This window comes from Callorhinchus milii, unplaced genomic scaffold (assembly GCF_018977255.1).
Source record: "Callorhinchus milii isolate IMCB2004 unplaced genomic scaffold, IMCB_Cmil_1.0 Scaffold3, whole genome shotgun sequence".
NCBI classification, from domain to species: domain Eukaryota; kingdom Metazoa; phylum Chordata; class Chondrichthyes; order Chimaeriformes; family Callorhinchidae; genus Callorhinchus; species Callorhinchus milii.
The window spans coordinates 65,537,463-65,550,136 of NW_024704744.1; the positions used below are offsets into that span (position 1 = coordinate 65,537,463).

General features: G+C 40.2%; 1 long non-coding RNA gene across 1 annotated transcript; it reads right to left on the reverse strand.

Moving 5' to 3' along the window:
* Positions 1-4,578: 4,578 nt before the first annotated feature.
* On the reverse strand, positions 4,579-10,100 carry LOC103175659. The gene is made up of 3 exons (XR_487522.2): positions 10,014-10,100; positions 9,003-9,089; positions 4,579-4,762 (listed from the first exon to the last, which is right to left on the reverse strand). It is a non-coding gene; the product is annotated as an uncharacterized LOC103175659 (long non-coding RNA).
* Positions 10,101-12,674: the final 2,574 nt, after the last annotated feature.

Sequence of the window (12,674 nt, forward strand, 5' to 3'; positions counted from 1 at the left end):
GGACTTGAAGGAGGCTAAGGAGGGGGTGAGGCGGAGTGATTGGGGGATGGAATTCCAGAAGTTGGGGGCAGAGTGGCTGAAGGCTCTCCCACCAATGGTGGGGCGGGTGGGTCGGGGGACGTGGAGCAGGCCAGAGCCGGCTGAGCGGAGGGAGCGGGCGGGTTGGTAGGGGGTTAGGAGGTCACAGAGGTAGGGTGGGGCGAGGCCATGGAGGCAGTCTGTCAGGACAGCAGTGGTCCTGGAGTTGAGGGTGGAGGCAGAAAGATAAGAGTTGGGTGTCATCTGCATACAAATGGGCAGCGCGGAAGCCGGATTGGAAGTCGGAAAGTAATAGATTATAAATTCAGAATATGATTTTGCTCCATTCCTACTTCTGCTTCCAGAGATTTGAGATGATTATTGCATAGAATTACATAGAATAATATGGCACAGTATCAGGCCAGTCGGCTTGTTACACTATAGGCAATTCCCAGCCAAACTTGTAGCAAGGGAGAATATTACGGTGCACCTGCAACTTGTCTCTGTCGGTATTTTTACTGTACGTAAGTTTCCATCCCTCCTAATCCCCTTTATTTTAGCCTCCCCCCCCATCCATACCTTAGTTATATCCAGGTCCTGAGTGCTTTCTAACTATGCGTTGGAGTACTGATCTCAAGCATTCCAGACATGCACTGGAGAAAGTGTCTCCTACAGAGGTCCTGAGAGTAGCATATTTCTACTTTTCTTTTCCACCACAGGTTTCAGATTTTCGCCCACATTTAACTCACAAAACGTTTGTGAGCAGCTAGGTTTCCCCCTAACTGGATGCTCACGACTCACTGATTCAAAAACTTTTCCATAACCATTGCCAATACTGCCAGCAGATTACTGATTCAATGAGAGATACGCTTATGTGAAGAAATTCTATCTGGGTCTAGATTTACTCTATTTATGTGGCATTTCAGAATGATCAGAATTTGGCAAATTCTTAAATACAGGCTTAATTTTAAAGCTGGTTTTCTGTAACTTCTGTTAAGAACTAATGAAACACTACTTCAAAGTACAAAATTCAACAATTCACCAAACTTTTCAATATTCCGAAATGCGACTTAAATAGAGTAAATCTAGACCCAGATGGAATTTCTCTCCATTTACAATATAGGCAATTCCCAGCCAAACAAGTCAACACACTGCATTTCTTTTGTGTGATTTGTTGATGTGTTTCAACAACAACAACTTGAACTTATATAGCGCTCTCCACACAGGCTAGCATTTCAGAGCGCTTAGCAGTGGTGGAGCCTGACTCTGAGCCGGGGGGAGAGGGGAGATAAGGTCAAAAAGGAAGATTTACAGGCAGGACTTGAAAAAGGGGAGAGAGGGGGCAAGGTGAAGGGATTGAGGGAGAGTGTTCCAGAGTTTCAGGGCATAGTGGCTCTGTGCGTTTGAGTAATCCAGGCGGAAGGTGACAAACGTGACAAACGTGTGCACGACAGTTTTGGCTGAATACCACAGGACTGCAAACTGCATTCATTGGTTCTGTGATCCACATAACAATTCCAATTTTACTGATGTTCGGATAGGCTTTTACAGCATTTATTAAAAATGCAATTGGCTGGAACACAATACAATATGGGATGCCTAGATAGAACAAACCAACTTGCATATATACTGAAGCCAGCTCCAGGGCAAACCAGACACAATGCTGCATGGAACATTAGTTTCCTTTGTTGAGGTTTGCCACAGTTTAGAAACAGTTCATAGTTATTGTGCACATCAAAATGCTGATTTCAGTTAATCTCCGAGAGCCATGTGCAGCATATGTGATGCATTAAACGGACAGTATCAAGACCTCTGTTAGTTCATGCAGTACTCATTTATTGACACGACATGTCTCCAGCCACTATTTTACTGTCTTTGTACAGCCTGCTGGTGACATCTTGTGGCATAAATCAAATGAATGACCCTTAAGACACTGGCTCGGATGAAGAAGGCACTTCAGCCCATTTGATCTCATCTTTCCAGAATACCCATCCTACTGTCCTTGTATCCCAGCATCAAGTTGTTCTTTAAATGAGTCCATTGTCCTTGCCTCAAGCACACTTCCTGAAAAACTGTTGCAGGCATTATATACTCTACCTGGGTAAAGATACCCAGATATCTGCGTAAAGATACTGTTGTCTATCCTAAAATTGTTCTTTGCAACTCTAAACTTATGTCCTTTTGGTCTGCTGCCTCAATGCATCTGAAAGGATGTTAGCTTTACACTGTGTTTTGATGCATTTCCTGGGCAACATTTTAATGATCCAAACTTTTTTTGCAGTCAATTTGCTTCTCTTTTTCTCCTCGCTGGCTGATTTTTCTTCCTGAAGGAGCTGAGTCTTGCTGGCGTACACCTCTATAGGCACAAGCCATCCTCTTGTACCATATACAAGTGGTCATTATTGTTAACAACATGGATATGATTTTGCAACTTCTCACATCAAAACATTTCAAATGCTTTCAAATGACTTTGAACTGTCGTGAATGGTATTGTTTAGGCTCACATAACGGTAGCCTGTATTTTTGAAAAGAGTGCTATTTAATAGTGTCAGCTTGGTTCAGTTGGTAACACTCTTGCCTCTGGGTCAAATAATTGTGCATTCAAACCTTACACTGGGATTTCAGCTCATAATCTACACTGAAACCTGCAATATTGGGAATGTTGTATTGTCAGAAGGTACTGCCTTTTCACTGAGGCAGTCAACCACAGGTCTCATCTGCCCATGGACGTTTAAGATCTAATTGAAAGGATAAGAAAGTTCCTCAGTGTCCTGGGCAATCTTCTCAATCTCTTGGCTCTTTGTAAGACCTTGTTGCGTACAAAATGTCTACCTACCAAAAATAGACAGGACACTTGACAGCAATTACCTTAAAGCTCTTTGAGATAGAAATGGTAATGTTTTGCTTTCTATCCAAGCTTAGTTTTGTCATTACCTGTTCACTCACACATGTGCCCCATTCCAACAGGGTTCACTTGATTTATATCAGAACAGGGAAACCAGGCTGATTTCTGCACCCCTCTTACCAATTATAGCATCCCAAATCCAGCTGAGACAAGCTAACTCAGCATTGACCTGACATGACACGACACACTCCACTGCTGGCAAATACAAAGGCTGCCGCAGGCCAGCTTTGAGCTCAACTGCTGGGTTGGAGTTGGGTGGTGGTTGTATTCATCAGTGATGTGATAAGTATCACCAATGATAATTAACAGACTACACATCACGAGTTTTACCCCCATTTCATTCACTATTGTGGAGTTCCACCATTTTCGTGTAACCAGTGAAATGCTGCCAGAGGGGTCGCTGTTTTGCACTATGTTCTGGTGCACTTCCATCAGAAAGCTTTCCGTACAGATTTGTAATGGGAAGTCAGCTTATTACATGGTTAAGAGTGAATAGTCTGGCGCAATTCAATAAGCCAGCAATCTGGTCAAGCGGTTAGATGACATCATCTGAATTCCAAAATACGATTATATCCTTTAACTCGCTCCAGGGTATCCATGTATAAATAACTTAAGATCTAAGCTGGGTCTGGAGGTAATTCCTCCTTTAAGGTGTCTTTGCCATCATGATACTTTATGACGTAGACAACTGTGGCATAATCACTGAAATTTTATTGAGTGATTTGATAATCAATGCATCATAGGCAAACTATTAGACATACTACTATATGGGCATAAATCTGAGAAGCACACAGCAAACTTATCAAGACAGGTTATGCTTGAATCAGACCTTCTATTTAACAGTAATGAATAGGACTTCAAAATCGCAATGAAGATTATGGATTTTGTGTCGGCTTACTTTTATCTGTTTATCTTGAGTTTGCTGAAATGTATACATTTGTTTCAGCGTTTCTGTTTAGAAAGTCAGTTCTGTAAAATATTACTGCCACAAAGCTTTGGGATTGGTTTAAAGATCCTTCCTTTGTCTCAGGCTCTATAGGTTGCTTACAAATTGGCACAATCAAACGCCGCGCAGAAAGCCTTATAAAAAGTTTCTATAAAAGTTAATTCAAGTTCAATTGAAATTGTGCACTCGCTGCTAAGTCATAAGCAAAGATTTGGCAGGTGTCTGTGTCTGCTTTGATTGAATGTTATATGAAGTCTCTTTGGGCATTCTAACAACCCTGGGAAAAATGAAACTCAATGTTGTAGACCAGGAGGGAGACCTGAACAAATGGAAATACCAATGGGACCCCCATAGTTCATTTGATCACTTTGGATCATTTCAGGACTGTGGCAGCATGGCCCTTTTCTTTATCCTATGATGCAGACTTCGTACTGCTAACTGGACCGGCAGCAACAAAGATACAGAGTATTTTATACTTACTTTGCAATGCATTTGGTCATCCAAATTCTGACAGTCTAATGGGGCCATTGAGAGTCAAAATTACTGATGCCTATTTTCTCTGACAATGATGTATCTATCCATTATCTCTGAGAGCATTGACAGGTTGGCCATTCTGGATTAGGTGTGCCTGCATACAGTTCTTAGTAATAATAATGTGGTACCAGTTTCAAGTAGGAGACCATTGGTTCGTCTTGTCTACCCATCTAATTCCCCTCAAAGTTCCTTTTCATCTCTAAATGTAATAACACTGACTATTTTTCAGTTGACCACAACCTCTCCGAGTCCTTTTTGAAAGCCTTGTTAGTTTTGTGTTCCACCACTTGCATTGGAAGTCCATTTTTCACAAAGACCAGAAAATAGGCAGCTGTCTCCTCCATCTCTTCTATCTCTTTCTGCAGATTGAAAATACAGATTTGGGTTATCCAGATAAAGAGATAAAAGGGCACTTGGACTAACTTACTTCAGGATGAGCTGCTTTTAAGCAAATACCTTGCTTTCATTTAAATTTTATTTCACGTATTCAGCAGAACTTTACATTAATCACAAACATTTATTATATTAATAATTGAATATTACAGTATATTCTATGAAGAACTTTGAGACATCTCAACAATGTGATAAGCCACTATATCGAATGCAAGGATTAATATTACAGGTATTATTATGTTGCAGTCCAGATCCTTAATAAGTTTTTCAAAACTCTTAGGTATTCAAAGCTTTTCAGAACTTAATAAAACAAAATAAACACAGACTGGAGTTACAGCATAAGGACCACCACAAAATTAATATAAGTAAGTAGAGGGCACTATAACCCTTTTATGACAAAACACATTTGTAATCTTGTGATACATGCGTTATCTAATAAAGATACACACTAGAATAAGTTAAACTGATAAATTTGGTTCATTTCAAGTGGGATGGTTATGTAGGGGAAAGGGGCATGGGCCAGCTAAGAAACATGCAATGGAAATCCACCACTCAATGCCCTTTCAATAATCATCTATCTGTTATTGCAAACGTGAATCTTTGATCAGTCATAATTATTGGCTGGGCTTGTGCTGGAAAAAGGGAGATTGCTGCAATAAAAGAATTTTGACGCATGTGTTATTTACATCCAGGCTCGACTCCTAAAGGAATCTGTGTTCAGACCCAACCCAGACTGATAATAAAGGCTCTTCTCTTGGACATCTATAAGTGAATGAGTTGGCAGTATTCTCATCCTAGTTCCCAGTATACAATAATCAACAGCATGGAACTGCTTAGTCCATCAATCTCACTTAGGTCAACTATAATGATGGACAGCATGGGAAGCGGAACAAACCTATTGGTATATAGTGTTGTTTTCTAGAGAGACCAGACTTTAAATCCATATCAATGTCAATATTCGTGACTGCAAGTGGAGATCTTTAACTGGTAGCTTTAACTGATAAGTAAAACCTACTGAGAATATTTATGGAAATTTATATAGTGAGAGACTGCAATTGAAACGTTTTAGTGTTCAACTTCTTAAGAACAAAGTTTTAATATTAAAGAATATTTTAGTGTGTGTGTGTATGTGTGTGTGTGTTGGGGTGGGTTCAAGTTCCAATCTGTTTGCTCCAGGTGGTGAATCTGCTGATGTGAGCGATGCATTGAGAGCAATTCTGTTCCATTTGATAGATTTTGCAAATTTATCCCTAACTGCTTTCGAATAAACATACTGCAACTTTAACTTAAAACCAGATTTCCATTATGAATGCAGAATTAAATTATGCATATAAAACTGACATACAGCTACTTTGAGGAGCATGCATTCGTGAAACTTACCAATTGGAGCGAAGTAGTGATTAGTTTACATTAACAAATTTGTTACTTGGAGCGCACAGAGTCAAATAAGGCCCTTTCTCAAGTATATGGATGATTCATGTAAATTGATTTACCATGTAACAGATTCCAAGAGCACATTTATTTATATGACATAAAACGCCATCTTTAAAATTTACTTCTTTGACCGAGCTTTCAGAATATCTTTCTCTGGACTTGAAGATGGTGGCTTTCAACTGCTTGTTAGTGGAATACCAGATATGTCAAATATTTTGCTTACTTATCAGCTGAAGCCAGTATTCGACTAACGCAGCAGCTGAGACCCATCTTCTGTGAGCTTGAAGTCTAATATTTTGGCCCAGGCTGGGTGTGATCGATATCAAATGTTTGTGTGGATGTTAAACATGCTATGGTACTATTCAAAAAGAGAAAGTATCCTAGTGTCCTGGTCAACAATTCCTCGGATAAAATTGTACATTCGCCTCATTTGGGGACATTGCTGTGTACAAATTGTTTGTTGTATTTGCCTACAAAATACACAGTTACTGCACAGTTGCTATGTTGAGCCATTTTGACATGATAAGGCGCTATATCAAATGCAAGGATTATTAGTATTCAATGTAGTAAATAACCAATGTATCGCCAAACTGACCCCAATGTCACAGTTTAAGTTTATCAAGGTTCACTGAGTGCATTAGTCATCAATTTTCAATGCATTGAAAAAGAGATTTATTGAAACAAAAACCTGTGCAGCTTGAAAAAAAGCAAACTTCAAAACTATGCCTCCATGTCAACTGGAACTTTTCAAGCACATAATGAATGGGTAGTTAAAAAACAGTTTATGTGTCTCACTTCGCATTTGTTTTTGGCTGTGAGAATAGCTGTAACTAATGAACCTGTTGTTCTAATATGATGGACAAACAGAGGCTGGATTCCTTCGAGCTAATCAGACCAGCGGTGTGAAATGCAAGGTCTTGGGAAGCTCTCATTAGAATTCCAGCACTGCAGCTGGGACTTAGCCCTCTGTGCAGGTGATAAAGTTAACTATTGTTTGCATTCGAGTGACTCAAGCTTCCTGGCAACAGTGCAGAATTGCTCAGGCTTTATGCAAGCTCAGTTCGCCCACTGTTTTCTCCACAACAATGCATCCAGGCAAAGAGATGGCCTCCCTCGGTTCGTGAAGCCAGCTTTAAGCAATGAATGGGCACTGGTCTTTCCTGAGTAGATGACTACTGTGGGAACCAATAGTGATGTCACCCCAAATGCATTTCCACAACTTTTTTTTCTCTTTCTCTCCCCGTCTTTTTCTCTCCCGCCTTCCTGTTTCATTGAGGCTATTTATTCGGAAAGTTCAGAACACATACAAACACGAAGGCTCCACAGTGACAGCATTGTCATGGTAACGTGGATCTACTCCTCTGTGCCTCTCTATTTGAACAAACCAGTTTGGACCAGCTGAGACTTGGGGGTGGGTGAAATCAGTAGGATTTTGGACAGTGTGGAAAACAAATTTGTAATCCTTCACACTCGGAGCTTTTGAAAAGGTTCGCAATTGTAACGGTTGTGAAAAGGGAGTCTAACATTGCTTAGCGAGCCATAAGAATCATTCAATGATGCTATTAAAGACCCACTAAACAGCACAGATAAAACGGGTAAAGTTACAAAAAAAAGCCTTCATCTGTATCCTGCACAGAAAGATATCAAGTGGTTTCCATGCGTCTTGTCAAAGCAGCGAATAAAAGTGAATTAAAGTCTCACATTCTGCTGCCAGGATTCAATTTATAGTCAGACTGAGAAATTATAAGACTGAGAACGATAGTTCTTCAGATCTTTCTGTGAGATTCCCACAAATAGTTCTTCCAATTTCTACTTCATATTCAATAAGTGCAAATTAAACTTTACATTGTATTGATGTTTAGAGTGTTCCTTTTCATTGATGGATTATTCAAAATTTATTTAAAACCAAAATGTTTTTAAAAAATATTGCTAGTCATTTCTCCGATCGCTTGTCCTACCACTGTGTTTCTTTGCTTTTAAATAAATGTTTTACATTCTTTCAAGTGATCTTCAAAATAGATAGCCTACAAAATACGCAGTCACTAGACTTGCAGTAAAGGACTTTGTGAAGCACTTTGACATGTCCTCACAATGTGAAAGGTGTTATATCAAATTCAAGCATTACTATTATTATTATTATTGCACTGTGTATTGCTAGCACTGGAGTCCTGGTTACAACAACATTACATTTGGATAGTGCCTTTCATGTTGGGAGGATGTGCCAAGCTGTTGGACAGACAGAGTTTCGGACCTGAGCTGGTGGTCAGGGTCAGGGAGGGTGGAGGGCAGAGGGAGAGCAGGGAAATCGAAAGCAAGTCGAAGAGGAGGGTCTTGAAGGTGGCAAGGGAGGGGGCGAGGCGGAGGGACTGTGGGATGGACTTCCAGAGGGTGGGGGCAAAGTGGCAGAAGGCCCACCCACCAATAGTGGGGGATGTGGCGGGGGATGTGAATCAGGCCGGAGCCCGCTGAGCGGAGGGAGTGAGCGGTATGGTAGGGGGTTAGGAGATCGCAGAGGTAGGGGGAAGTAAGACTGTGGAGGGCTTTGAAGATGAGGACCAGGATCTTGAACTGTATCCTCTGTGTGATCAGAAGCCAGTGGAATCGGGCGAGGATGGGAGTGATAGGGTCGTGGAGCCTAGTGCGGGAGAGGATGTGGGCTACAGCGTTCTGGATGATCTGTAGTGTATGGAGGGAGGAGTTGGGGAGGCCGACAAGCAATGATTAGTGGGATACTGGTTCATAAACATCAGATAAAGCTGGTGTGCTACTAACCAGCAAAGCAATACACATTGCTAACCAGCAAACCAATATATCTCACTAACTGGTAGATAAATTTTGTCTCTCTTCAGGACATCCACCCTAGAAAATAAAAAGTAAACAGAAAGGATTAGTTGCAGCTAATTCTAGCAGTTAGAATCTACAAAACCTGCTTACGTCATTTCAATCAAATAGAAAATGGGGGTGACTGCGCATGAAAGAGGAAGATAGCACTTAGAGGGCGAGGTGGAGGCTGCCACATAGTGATTTTTAAAACCGGTGATAATTAACACAATAAAAGTCAACAACTTTAACCCTATATCTTGTTCTGCTGCTTGAAGCTAAAGGATTTATTCATCATCTGATCATTTTCTTTCCAGTTTATCAGACAAGAGAAATGTAATCCCTTAAAGCTGGATGGGATGCAATCATTGTGTGAGAAAACATTGGTTTCTTGTGTTTTAATTTATCTACTTGTGTTAATATAGTACTGATAACTTACAGTACTTTACTCAACATCTGGTACCATGTGGTTAGTATGGTTCATGGTCAGCCTCTGTCCATGTGCTTTATAAGCTGAGTAAGTTGTTCACCTGCTGTTTGAGAAGAGCTGATATTTGAGACCAGCTGCAATGATGGTTGATTTATTCCAGTTAGGTCAGGTGTCTGACATATGCAGGATCCCATCGACACACTTAAGAGTATTCAAACCAGACTGGTGGAAGAACATTTTCCCAATAGACAATAAAAAAAGAAATTGCATTTCATAGCTCCTTGAAATATCTCAAAGTGCTTCACAGGTTCCTTGTCACATTGAAATATCTCAAAGTACTTTGCAGGTAATTACCCTACCCTACCGACCCGGCTGCTTCCTTCACTCAGTTAGCCACATTCCTGCTTCATGGCCTCCGCCCTATCTGTCCGACTATTAGTGGCCGGGCTTTCAGCCTACCTGCCCCCACTCTCTGGAACTCTCTCTTGGAGTCTCACCGACTCGCATCCTACTTCACTTTGTACAAAAGTTACCTCTTTGCCTTCCTCACGCCCCTCGGCTTCCATCCCAGGCTCAGGTGCTGCAGGACTTTTAATTACTGTCAAGCACTTTGGGTCATCCTCCCGATATCAAATGTCTGTACTGTATAAATGAAAATGTATATTACATTGTGTATTGTAATGTCAAATGTAGTGGCATTTTTAGAGGCCAAAGCAGCAGGCATTTTTGTGAACACTAGCCATGGAATTGGGCAATCCTCCAGTGCATAACATGTACAGCAACCAAATGACACATATGCTTCTTGCCTAGTCGCTGTATATGTTGAATCACTTTTGCTAAAGAGAGTCCTGGGATTATTATTTTGCATGTGGATCATGAACTCCACGGAAAAAAAAAGGTGCAGCAGAATTGAACCAAAACACATTTTACTCCCTGACCATTTCGATTTAATCCCATTATGGAAACTGTTGCTTTCTTCCAAGCAAAATAATTCTTAAGATTGGAAACACATTCAGCCTTTAAGCCTCTTTCTTCAGCAAGATCTCTGCTGCCAGGATTCTAACAGATGCAGAATGTATTACAGCACCATTTTGCTTGAAATTCTTAAATCAATGATTCTTCCCTTACGAAAAAGTGTACCAAGTTTTCATAACAAATATACATTTGATATGGTTCTAAACTTTGTCTCAGTGTTCCTTTTAAGCAAACACTCAGTGGGAAATAAGATTGATACTTGACAACTGAACAAATTTGCCCATTGACGAGCATTAGTTTTATTAGCAATTGGCTGCCACGTTCCACCCGCAAAATACAGTCAATTCACTTTACAGTATATCTAGTGAAGCTCTTTGAGACATCTCAACAATGTGATAAGGCGCTATATCCAATGCAAGGATTATTATTATCATTATTATTTTATTAAAAGGAGAAACCCAACTCTATTATATAGTTATTGCAGAGTTACAGTGGCATTCGCACAGTGTTGGAGACTCCTCAAATGGACTGCTCTGAAAAATTGCTTCAAAAGTTGGGTTTGGGCCATCTGGGAAGCTGAAAATTTTCCAAAGTTTGAAAGCCAATTTTCCACAGTTTTTTTAAAAAAAAAGTGGAAAACGGATTTCCAAATTAAGAATTTTCCAAAATTCCTCACAGTGTTACATTTTAAGACAACAATACTAAGGTTAAGACCATGATGAATTTCAAGCCGCTGGATCATTCTGATTATGGGCTGCAGTGAACACAAAAGTAAAAAGCATTCCTTGTCGTTTTATCATATAAAAAAACTTGCATTTGATATGGCGCCTTATCACCTCGTCAGAATGTATCAAAAAATACTGGAAAGTGAAGCGACATTTGTTGGCAAACACATGATAAAGCCAATTTGCACACAATCCAATGGCCCACAAACAGCCTTGAAGAGAATTGCCAATTTTATCTGGTGAATTGTTGGCCAGGACACCAGGAGAAACTCCCTTTTCATTTCAAATGCTATCATGGGATATTTAGCACCCAATTCTTCCCTCAGGGCCCCAAGTAAATGATATAAAGCCACAATTAAGCAAATAACCTTTTCCTCAAGAGCAAAGCAACATTACATTTACTTGCACTTAGTTTCTTATTAGAAGTCTTCAACATTTTTTGAGGCCATACAATTATAATTTCTGATGGATTTAACATTCCAGTTATTCCCGGCCTTTTTTTTAGAAAACAATGTTCCTTCACTACACAAAAAGCAATTAGTCCTCTCCAGTTGCTCCATTTCCATTTTTTGTTCCATTTCCTGCTTCAGTGCTAAGTGTAAAGGTTTAAAATCTATAACATGCCTATGGTCACCTCACCTATTTCTCGCGACCCCCCCCCCCAATCACCCACGCCTCTGCTCAGCCCTGCCAATGTAAAGCACTCGGAGATGCTATGAAGGACCCTATAATAATTCAAGTTGTTTTCGTTGTTCAGTGATAGCCAGTGTCCAATTTTCATTCACCCCAGTAAGGAAGAAAGAAACTGCATCAAGTTGTCTTAAAAGTGCTTTATAGTAATTGGGTCAAGTATAGTGGGAGCTTTTTTTAAGCAAAACCAGCAGTTATTTTGTGCAACATCTCATAAACAGCCATGATCAGTTAATTTGAAGAATTGTTGGCCAAGACATCTATACAGGCAGATGGAACTTAATTTCAATGTCACTTCATCTCATCTGAAATACAGCACCTCCAACATATTACATTCCCCCAGTATTGAACTTAAATGTCTAGACTATGAATTGCCAAGACTATAAACTATAAAGTCCCAAAGAAGGGCTTGATCATACAGCCTGCCCTCACCGAGACTTGAGCAGTCCTTGCATTTGATATAGCATCTTATCACATTGTTGAAATATACCAAAGCGCTTCACACAGTTTAGTGTAAAGATGTAGTAACTGTATTTTGCAGGATAACAAGGCAATTGATTTGAATTCAGCAATATCCAAAGAACAGCCATGAAGTAAATAAGCAATTTCATTTGGGGGGTTGTTGGCCAGTACATCAGGAGAAACTCTTTTCTCTTTTGAATTGTGCCATGGGATCTTTAACATCCAACTGAACAGGCAGACCTTGGTTTAATGTCCCATTCAAAGCATGGCACTATATTGGAGTGGCAGCATGGACTCAAAATTCAAAGTCTCAATGTGGGGCTCAAACCCACAATCTCTGAC